The sequence below is a fragment of the Acomys minous genome, assembly GCF_964271855.1.
Source record: "Acomys minous genome assembly, chromosome: 7".
In the NCBI taxonomy this organism is placed as follows: Eukaryota; Metazoa; Chordata; class Mammalia; order Rodentia; family Muridae; genus Acomys; species Acomys minous.
The window spans coordinates 90361580-90372989 of record NC_140488.1 but is presented as its reverse complement, the minus strand read 5'-3'; the positions used below and the strand labels follow the sequence as shown (position 1 = coordinate 90372989).

The window sequence follows — 11410 nt, the reverse complement described above, 5'->3', positions numbered from 1 at the left end:
AAATCAATTTAAGAAATTTTTTATTATGATTAGTTAAATCCATTCCTTTAATATCTGGGAAAGTAATGTTAATAGAAAACCCATGGTGTCTGATATAATATTTTATCCAGCAGTAAAACTATGAATTATATCAGAGATTAGTTCTGTGTTTTAAAATTACAGCTGTATAAGCATATACAATTTCAGACACATTTTAGTTTGTAAGAGTCCAGTAGTAAATATTATCAACTTTATAAATCATGTGCTCTCTGTCACACTCTTTAGCTCTATTATGAAGACATGATTTTTAGTGTTACATTCTAAGAAAATTATTTTAAATGAAATGATAAATAAAATACAAGGGCTTACAGAAGAAACTAATGCTATAATTATACATATATTAATAATTTTTGAATTCATTGATATAGCATTATTGTGCAATTGTTTCACATACTCAGATTTAATGTGTCATGTAGAAGTATTAATGACTTATGGATGTTTCACATTTTTATAAACAATTGGACAAAATATGCATTATATCTATAATTTCTTTGGTAACAAAAATCACATGTATTCTTATTAGAATTGTATGTACAAATTTTATTTTGCAACTGAAGACAGCATGAGAATATAATATAATTAGAACTGAAATTTTATTCCTGCTTCCATTAGAATATACTGAAATCTTTCATATTTTTAATTTTGAAATGTACTTGGCAGAGCTTTGCACTCATTATGAAATATGTATATATCCAGAGAAAAAGATAAAATGAAGGTCAAGAGAGATTTTCAGTTGATAACAACACCAGCTGTTTTTCAAAAGCATCCAGGTTCAATTCCCTTCCTCTCATGAACATTGTGGCTCACAATCATCTCTAACTCCAGTTCCAGGGGATCCAGTGCCCTCTTATGGCCTCTGTAGGACCCAGATAGGCACCTGATAAATAGACAGATATGCAGACAAAACATTCACTCAGATAATAAAAAAATAAAAATTAATAAAATCTTTTAGATTACAGAGTGAACAGACATGGTTATACATTTAAATTATAGTATACGTGTTGTCTGTGTGGTCAAGAATGCAGTACTCTTTCCTCTTACTCAGGGTGTTTTGCTTTAATATTTCATATTTATTCCTTGAAAGATTTAAATATATGATGTGTCATGATGAAAGCATCGCCCATTCTCCAATGCTATCTAGCCACACCAACATATTTCATTCCTTACATCCTGTCCTTCATTTTTCTTTTTAAAATCTATTTAATACTATTAGTGATGCTTTTTTTTGGGGTGTGGAGCCAACCTCTGAGATATGACCCACATACTAATGTGTTTTACCTGGTTCATTAGTTTCAAGAAGTATACCGCAATACACATTATATTTTCCTTTTTTCATGTCTCTGAGAGTTTAATTACTATTCTGCCCCAGGGCAGCAAGATGAAATATATGGCATCTCAAGCTGTACTAAAGGAATGACTTTAGGGCATCTAAAGCAGTCCCATACACATTGGAGGCAAGTGGAAATGATGATTAAACATGGTGAGACAGTCACAAAGTTGCATTATTTCTTTTTTAAAACTTAGTCCAGGAAATTTCTTCCCTTCCAAAGCTCTGTTTCTAGCAGCCATGTTAGTTCATATTTGAGTACTTAATGAGTTCCCAGCACACATTATATTTTCATTTTGATATTTACAAGTCTTTGTTGATATGATGATGTCCTTATACTCTCAATACATAGTATTGCTGATGTATTACTAGAGATTCTGTTAGAAATATTCACTCTTAAACCCAGTCTTAAAACTGCTTAATCACACTAAGAAATATTGAAAATCACGAGACAAAATGAGAACAATTCCAGATAGCAATTAACTTGTCTATAAGGCTCTTGAAAATACTGTGTACTATTAAACCATTAAACCAAAATATTGCAGACTGATTGAGAATGAAATTTTTCCCCCAGTCATAGAAATAAATGATTGGTAAGTTACATTAGTGATACTTATGCAATCTTTAAAGCAATAGGTATTCTTTTCTCGCAATCATTCTGTCACTATGAGCAAACAGATTTATCGTAAATGCCCTGCCATTTGAATAGACATCTTAAAACCATGAACCTATCATCTAACAACACAGAATGTCATTGCAAACATGTGCATCCCACCCATGATGTGAAAAAGCTCACAAATCGAGAGTGCACAGTTTTTCTTTTTTCTTTTCTCCATGGCTTGCAGGCATATCATTCAAATAAAATTTTAATCATACAATACAATGAGTGACTGAGGAAGGCATCTATCATGCTTCATTATGATATTTAGTCCTGTGTAGTAGCTTAAAATTATTTAAAAAATAATTTACTTTCTGCTGAATTCACAAGGAATTTAAAGGGTAACTGTAGAATTGTGAGTCTTAAAAATGCCGACTATTTATAATAATATGCTTCAGGCAAAATTTAATTTATGCTTCTTAAATCATAGGTCCAAGCATGACGAACAAAATTGTGGACAATATATCATCATGTAATATCTACTTCAAGTCCTATGAATATAGGAATTGGTTAGGGTGGGAAGTTTGTATATGAAAGAGGCCAAGGAAGGAGTAATTTAATTATATAATCTAAAATCTAAAGGAGCTCATAGAATACTTTTTGTATGGAGAAAGCAAAATATTTAGCTCCAGTTATTCTCTTATGGTGATTCTATAGCAATGTTTTCATTTTCATTAATTTATTCATATTACATCTAAATTGTTAGCCCATCCCTTGTATCCTCCCATTCCTCCCTCCCTCCTGCTTCCCCCTTACTCCCCTCCCCTATGTCTGTCACTGAGGGGGACCTCCCCCCACATGTATAGCAATGTTTTCTAAAATAGTTTTTTGAGGGCTGAAATTAAATATTATCCTTCCTTCTTCCTTTCCTTTCATCTTTCTTTACTTCCTTCATTAATTCATTCTTTTTCTTAAGACTGAAAAACTCTTTATTTTTTATTTTATTATTTATATTCTTGCAGTGCTAGAGGATCAAGAAATAACATAAAAAACTTATAAAGTTAATGTCTGTATAAATTAATTATAATGTTTCTTCAATTTATTTTCCACAATTAAAGGTACAATTTAAGTATTACAAAAAATATACCATTAGGTTATTATATAAAATAAATAGTGCTAGATAATGATAAAACAGAAATATTAGCTCAAGTGTCTCACCTTTATTAGTGTCACCCAAATATCATATAAAATACAGTCAATGTTGAAATACAGCTGAAAATGAAGTAAATGTGTTCCATTGTATTGTGCATATCCCACAGATGATTGGAAATGTGTTGGTGTACATTTTTTAATTCATATATTTGTAAGTTATAGTACAATTATAATTTTTAGGTTTGTTAAGTATTAGTTTCAAAAAACCTTTGTATTCATGTCTTAAGGACTGAGATAAGGAAACTAAGACCATAATTTGCATCCTTAATCACCCTTTGTATTAAGATAATGATTTGTGCTTACTGGAGTGTTTAAAATAGAATTTTAAGATAGTGTATTCTTGTAAGCCATACAATATTAAATGGTTAATTTTATAACTTTTTAAAATGATAAATATTTTATTCATGAAAAAATAAATTGAAAAAACAGAATTGTCAAGGGATTTAGGCAATAATTGGTGACATAATTTTGAAAGTAATATTAGATATGGTATTTGTAAAGCAAATTGAAGTTCTCCAAGGCTTGGTGACACTGTCAGTTCTGAGATCATTAACTGCACAGTTGTTCTCATTAGCTCATTTCCAACTGTTATCACTGGTCTATCAAACTACTGCACCAACCAAAGACAATACATGCAGTAAACATTGAACCCCTACTCACATCTAGCCAAGGGACAGGACATTATCCACAGTTGTGTGGAGAGTGGGGACTGACTCTGACATGAACTCTGTTGCCCCATATTTGACCCCGTCCCCTTGGTGGGGAGGCCTGGTGGCACTCAGAGAAAGAATAAGCAGGCTACCAAGATGAGACTTGATAAGCTGTGACCATATGGTGGGGGAGGAGGTCCTCTTATGTCCCAGTCCTAGGGGAGGGGAATAGGTTTAAAGAGGGAGGGAGGGAGAAATGGGAGGTGACAAGCAAGGGAATAGCAAGTGAAATGTAATTTGAATAAATTAATAGAAAAGAAATATTAAAAATAGAGAGCAATATAAAAATGTAGTGCTGTGGGCAATCTGATGACATTGGAAAGGCTCAAACTGAGTTTTTTATTTCTAACATTTGTATTTTATAACTATCTCAATTTACTGCTAAATTTTTCATCCATAATCGTGGCTTTTTCACCAATATTACTATTATTGACTTCTTAAAAATATTTTTTCATTAATAAAATAAAATAAAATAGAGCCCAGTGGTTATTGAGCAGCTGTAAACAACAGACTGTACCTCACAGAGATCTGGCACTACGTCTTGTAAAGGGTTGAGTTTAATTAAAAAGGTCATATCCTGACTGCAGGTTTGACACATCATGGGCACAAGGCTCTTGGAACCAGGAATTACATTTATCCTTGAGCTTTCTATCCAGGTAAAGATATGTAGAAATGTAAAATAGTAAATAAATGAAATGAAAATGGAGAGGTATAAGAAAAATAAGTTCTTCCACAAATATGACTGCAAAAGGCAGAAATTCTGTTAATAAAATCCAAAGAAATTTAAGTAAAACTCAATGCTGTGTCCACAATTAATTCATTCTCTCCGTTAAGTCTCATATATTACATTCTGACCATAGTTTCTCCTCCATTGTCTGCTACCAACCCCTCCTCCTATCACCCCCCACCCACCCACTTACACCATTTCCCATTTCTCTTCAGAAAAAGCAGTCCTCCCAAGGGATATCAATTAAACATGGCATATTGAGTTGCAATAAGACTGGGCACCTCCCTTCCTATTTAATGTTGGAGTAGGCTAAATAGTGTGAAAAAAGTGTCCCCCACACAGGCAAAAAGAGGTAGTTGATCACAGTGGCACATGTCCCCCTTGACACAGTACACACGGTGCGCCACCATCTTGGAATCCTACTTTTCCTTTTTTACTTTTATTTATTATAGTTTATTCATATTATATCCTGATTGTTATTGCTTACCATTTAGTGACTCTTCTGTCCTGTATTTTTTTTTAAAGATTCACTAATTAACAGCAACTGGACAGGAACTGGCACTGGGATGTTTTAACAGCTTATGGGTGCTTATAAAAATATTATCCCCAGACTATGGTAGTTCCAAAAAAGGGACCATTGGTGGGGAAGAAGAAAAAAGGTAGTAAAAGAAGAGGATATTAGAGGATATGAAGTAGAAAAGAGGGAGTAAAACAAATGGGGGCTTAAGTTGGGAGAGAAGTGTTATGATAGGGCAGATGATGGAGCCAAATGATAACTAACAATAAGGAAGTTTGAAAAGCTATGTGGAAATCTCTACTTTATAAGCATCCTAAATGAATGCATATGCATATAATATGCATGTGTATTTATATAAAAGTGTTTGTTTTGAGAGACTGGTATTTTTAGTTGACATTTATTTTACTACACGATTTCTTTTACTTTATAATATTTTCATATTTGTTTTTGTTTACATGTGTGTGCTCATGCATATGTGCATGCAAATACATCTGAGTGACTGCTAAAGATGGAAAAGAATATTGCATGCCTAAATAGGGAATTAACATGATTTTGAATGCTGATATGGATCCTAGGAAACACTTAAGACATGTGCAAGAGCAAAAGGTACTTTTCACTACTGAACATTCTCTCTATCTCAGAGCTTGGTATTTTATTTTATTATCAATTTATTCACATTACATCTCAATGGTCATCCCATCCCTTGTATCCTTCCATTCTTCCTTCCCTCCTCTTTTCCCCTTACTCCCCTCCCCTGTGACTGTTCCTGAGGAGGACTTTATCCCCCTGTATATGTTCATAGGGTATCAAGTCTCTTCTTGGTTGGTATTTTAAAGTTAAAGGTTTCTGAGTATTCTTTCAGATTTCAGTGGACTAGGGGTATTTTTATATATGAAGACTATTCACAGACTATTGTAAGAAAAATAGTGATAAATAGTGACAATTTTACATTTACTTTGCTTAATTAAACTTTTATAAAAGAAATGTAAAAATATACTTCAAAAATAAATGAAACAGCATTCTTAATTTTCCCACATAGTCCATAGCAGTGGGCAGATCTGATTCAAAGTTTATCATAATATTTTAAAAGGACATTTCAAAAGAGAAATTTAGAAGGACAACTTTATTATTCAATGGTAACCACAAAGGACTTTAAATACCTGTTGAAATTCAAAAAGAAGAATGAAGCTGGAGGTATTACACTTCCTGATTTCAACATTCACTAAAAATCTATAAACATGTAGTTAGATGGAACAGAATAGAGGCTAGAAAGGTCAACTTATCTCTCACAGAGACATTGGGACATCATCAAAGGAGAAGACAGCCATTTCACTGAACAGTATTGGAAGAACTGGTTAGCTACACATGAAAAAAAATGAAATCAGATTCTTTTTTTTCTTGCCTTTATATATCTCTGTCTCTTTTTTTTAATTAATTTATTCTTGTTACATCTCAATGGTTATCCCATCCCTTGTATCCTCCCATTCCTCCCTCCTTCCCATTTTCCCCTTACTCCCCTCTCCTATGACTGTGACTGAGGGGGACTTCCTCCCCCTGTATATGCTCATAGGGTATCAAGTCTTTTCTTGGTAGCCTGCTGTCCTTCCTCTGAGTGCCACCAGGTTTCCCCATCCAGGGGATGTGGTCAAATATGAGGCACCAGAGTACAGATTCTTACCTTGTACCATACCCAAAACTCAGCTCAGAATGGCCTAAAGATGCAAGGGTAAGGCAACAAACAGCAAACCTTCTAGAGTAACATTAGGGGGGGAACTTCATTGTATTGTTGTTGGCAATGATTTTGTGAATATAACTGTGAATAGCACAAGCTATGAGAGCCAAAATGGATCACAGGGCTACATGCAACCAAAGCTTTTACACAGAGTTAACAATCCACCATTTGAAATGGCAATGCATAAAAGAGAGAAAAAGTTTGTAAACTGCTCATCCACATGAGGTTCATCTCCAAAACACACTAGGAATCCCTACACCTCAGCAGCAAAACTCCAAATATTATCCAGTTAAAAAATAGGCCAAGGACTTGAGCATATAACTATCCAAAGAAGACACTGATATGGCTGGCAAGATTATGAAGCAGTGTCAAGTATCTTTCTTTTACCCAGTGAAATGCAAATTAAAGCACAATGAGATCTCCCTTTATACCTAGTCAACACACCTTAGTATGGCCTGCACAAGTCCACCTTTGTATGACACAGCAAGAATGTAAAACTCTACTGCTATATGGAAAATAGAGTTTCAAAACAAAGAAACAAACTCCACAAACCTGAAAATAGGACTCCCTATTCTGGATACTTGTCCAAAAGATTTGGAATCTTTAAAAGATATGTGCATTCATATATCTATTACAGAATAATTCACTAATAATAAGGTAAGATGTGGAACAACAAAATTGTTCATCAACAGATGACTGTCAAAGAAAATTTGGTGTATATACACAATGCAGTATTATTCAGCCTTAATAAAATGATATTTATCCTATGCAAAAAGAAAATAAATGACACATTTATTTTTAAGAAGATAACACTCTAAAAGACAACAATATTAAGTTTCATTTTGGCAAAAACAAAAATCTTAGAAATGGTGAATGATGTATGAATTTAACTTTCTGTTTCTAAAAATGGAAATTATATGTAAAAACCTTCCAAATACAGTAATTTTAAATGTTTTTATTTATTATTTAAGTATTTGAACTTTAAATTATAGTCTTTGGATTAACTATTTTAATGTTTGAAACATTGTAATAATAAATGTTTTTTCTTTATATGTTTTAAGAAGAAAATTTGTTATTCAACTAGCAAATTATAAAATTCTGCATTCTAAAAATCTCTCATTGTGGATTAATTGTATATTTTATATTTTAGTATATTTTGATATTATTGTCTTATAAAAATATAAAATGTAACACATATATCAATTGATGTAATACAGTTTTCAATGTAACACATGTCTGAATGAAATAAAATGTGACTAAAGTTGGCTCAAAAGTTTTCCTAGAGCTCTCCTTGACCTTTCTACTATGAGAATGACCACCATTCTCAGCAATCAGACTGTCAACATTCGAGAAAATGTCAGCATCAATCTGAAGGGGCACACTGTCATTGTTAAGGGAGCCAGAGAAATCATCAGAAGGGACTTCAATCACACCAATGTAGACCTGAGTCTCCTTGGAAAAAAAAAAGCTCCAGGTTGACAAGTAGCGACACAACAGAAAAGAACTGGCCACTGTCTGGACCATCTGCAGTCATGATCAGAACATGATCAATGGTGTTTCTCTGGTATTCTGTTACAAGACGAAATCTGTGTGTGCTCATTTCCCCATCAATGTTGATATTCAGGAGAATGGGTCTTCGGTTGAAATCTAAATTTTCCTGGTTGAAAATATATCCGAAGATTTCAGATGAGGACAGGTATTGCTTTTTCTGCCTCAAACACAGAAGGGTGAATTAATAATTGAAGGAAATGATATTGAACTTCTTTCAAGTTCAGCAACTCTGATTCATCAAACCACAACAGTTAACAATAAGGATATCAGAAAGTTTTGGGATGGTGTCTATGTGCCTGGAAAGGGAACTGTGCAGCAGGTTGATGAGTAAGACCTAAGCTACCCAGCTCCAGAGAAAAATCCTGAGTTATAAGTACTATTTGGAGTGTTTTGGGGAACACATGGGAGAATGGCAAAGTAGAAGGATCCAGAGAGTCCTAGAAGCCTACAAGTAGAACATTATGATAGGCAGATTTGGGCACAGGGGTCCCGCTCAAAGTAAGACACCAGCCAAGGACAATAGAGGCGGTAAACCTTAAACCCCTACCCAGATCTAGCCAATGGACAGAACACTCTCCACAGTTGAGTGGAGAGTGGGATATGATTTTCTCACATACTCAGGTGCCTCACCTTTGACTATGTCCCCTGGAGGGGGAGACCTGGTGGCACTCAGAGGAAGGACAGCAGGTTACCAAGAAGAGACTTGATACCCTATGAGCATATACAGGGGGAGGTAATCCCCCTCAGGAACAGTCATAGGGGAGGGGAATAAGGGGAAAATGGGAGGGAAGGAAGAATGGGAGGATACAAGGGATGGGATAACCATTGAGATGTAACAAGAATAAATTAATAAAGGAGAAAAAAATGAAAAAAAGATATATATTTTTAAATTTACTAAAATAATCATTTCAGTACATTATTCAAATAAATGTATGATGACACTGAATTTCTAAATTCCTTACCTCCACCTCCCATGTACTGGGATTATATGTATAGACTGCCACGCAGGTGGTGGAAATCTAACCCAAGATTCACTCCATGCATGCCAGGCAAGCACTCTAATAACTAGCTGCCTTATGAAACACATTTGAGAAATTTAAAGATGTCATTATAAATAAAATAAAAAATGTGTAACTTTATTTTTTCATTTATATTTCCAAGCTTCCTTCAAATTATAACATATATCATTGATATCCAATGACTTTTATTGCTAATGGTGTCTTATTATATGATACAAATCAGTTTACCTTTTTATTTACCAGTTAACGTATTTTTGGATTATTTCATGTTCCTGCTCTTTATGAAGGATGCTACTATGCCTGGCAGTTAAACAGAATTTTTTACTATGGTGGGGGCTACAGATATAAAATGAACATAATTATTTGTGATGTTCTTGAATAGAGAGAGGAAGTAATCTTAAAGGCATTAAAGATATGCAAACTATGGGTAGGGTAGCATAAATAAAAGTCTAATTTGATAAATGGTAATCAGTGAACTGTTCTCTCCTCTGGGAGTAGTATAAATCACAATAGGATTTCATTAAATACTAGGTACTTATTCTATTAAGCACTGGACTAAGAAATTATGGTGAGATAAATAGTAGGAGGAACTTATCAATCCAACAATCAACAAAAAGATAATCTGGTTTCTCAGTGTAGTAATCAAAAGAAATACCCCCAAAACTCCTAGAGTAATGCCTTGTCCAATCATCATCAGAGAGGCTTCCTCCAGCAGCAGGTAGGAGTGGGTGCAGAGACCCACATCTAGACATTATGAGAATAGAGAGATTCTATATTGGAGGTCTCCATCGGATCCCCCCCCCCTTGGAGATAGTAACCCTGCGAAATAAGGGTAGGACTAAGATAGAATGGAGGACACCAGGAGAACATGGCCTGTGGAATCAACTAGTCATGGCTGATACAGGATCACAGAGACTGAAGCAGCAAGCATTGGGTCCACATGCATCTGGAACAGGTTCTCTACATATATGCTATGATTCCTAGCTTGATATTTTTGTAGAAATCCTCACAGAGAGAGTGACTTTTGCCTGCTCTTGGAACTCTTTTTCTTCTATTCTGTTGCCTTGTCCAGCCTCGGTAGAGTTTTTTACTTGTGTTATTGAACATTGTTTTGTTATGTTTGGCTGTCTCTCATGGAGTCCTGCTCTTTTCTCAAGAGGAAATGAAAGAGGAGAGCATCTGGGGTAGAGGAAAAATGAGGGAGGCTGGGAGGAGTGGAAGGAGGTGAAATTATGATCAGGATATATTGTATGATAGAAGAATCTGTTCTTCTATGATATAATATAGCTGATAAAGATGAGATATAATACACATTGATTTACATTCAAATTTTATATGCAATAAGATAGGAAAGATGTTTTTTCAAGGTTGCCAAATACAAATAGCCAAAACACTATGAATATAACATTTATATAATTCCTGATTGTTTCCTGGTTCTTCTTTCTGTAGATAGATTACTGTATATATGTGTAGTAATGTAAATGTATACGTAAAAAGAAAACTATAAAAAATAATAAAAGATATTTTTATTTTTCTTTTCTTTTTTTTTCTTTTTTTTCCTCCTTTATTAATTTATTCTTGTTACATCTCAATGGTTATCCCATCCCTTGTATCCTCCCATTCTTTTCTCCCTCCCATTTTCCCCTTTATTCCCCTCCCCTATGACTGTTCCTGAGGGGGATTACCTCCCCCTGTATATGTTCATAGGGTATCAAGTCTCTTCTTGGTAACCTGCTGTCCTTCCTCTGAGTGCCACCAGGTCTCCCCCTCCAGGGGACATGGTCAAAGGTGAGGCACCAGAGTATGTGAGAAAGTAATATCCCACTCTCCACTGGATGTGGGGAGAGAGGAACATTCCTTCATTGCTGGTGGGAATGCAAACTAGTACAACCACTTTGGAAATCTATCTGGTGCTATCTCAGAAAAATGGGAATAGGGCTTCCTCAAGACCCAGCTATTCCACTCCTTGGAATATACC

At 34.5% G+C, this 11410-nt stretch overlaps 1 pseudogene across 1 annotated transcript; it reads left to right on the top strand.

Moving 5' to 3' along the window:
• The first annotated feature begins 8173 nt into the window (after positions 1–8173).
• Positions 8174–8744, top strand: LOC311601556 (large ribosomal subunit protein uL6-like; annotated as a pseudogene). The gene has a single exon. The product of its transcript is annotated as a large ribosomal subunit protein uL6-like (transcript).
• The last annotated feature ends 2666 nt before the right edge of the window (positions 8745–11410 follow it).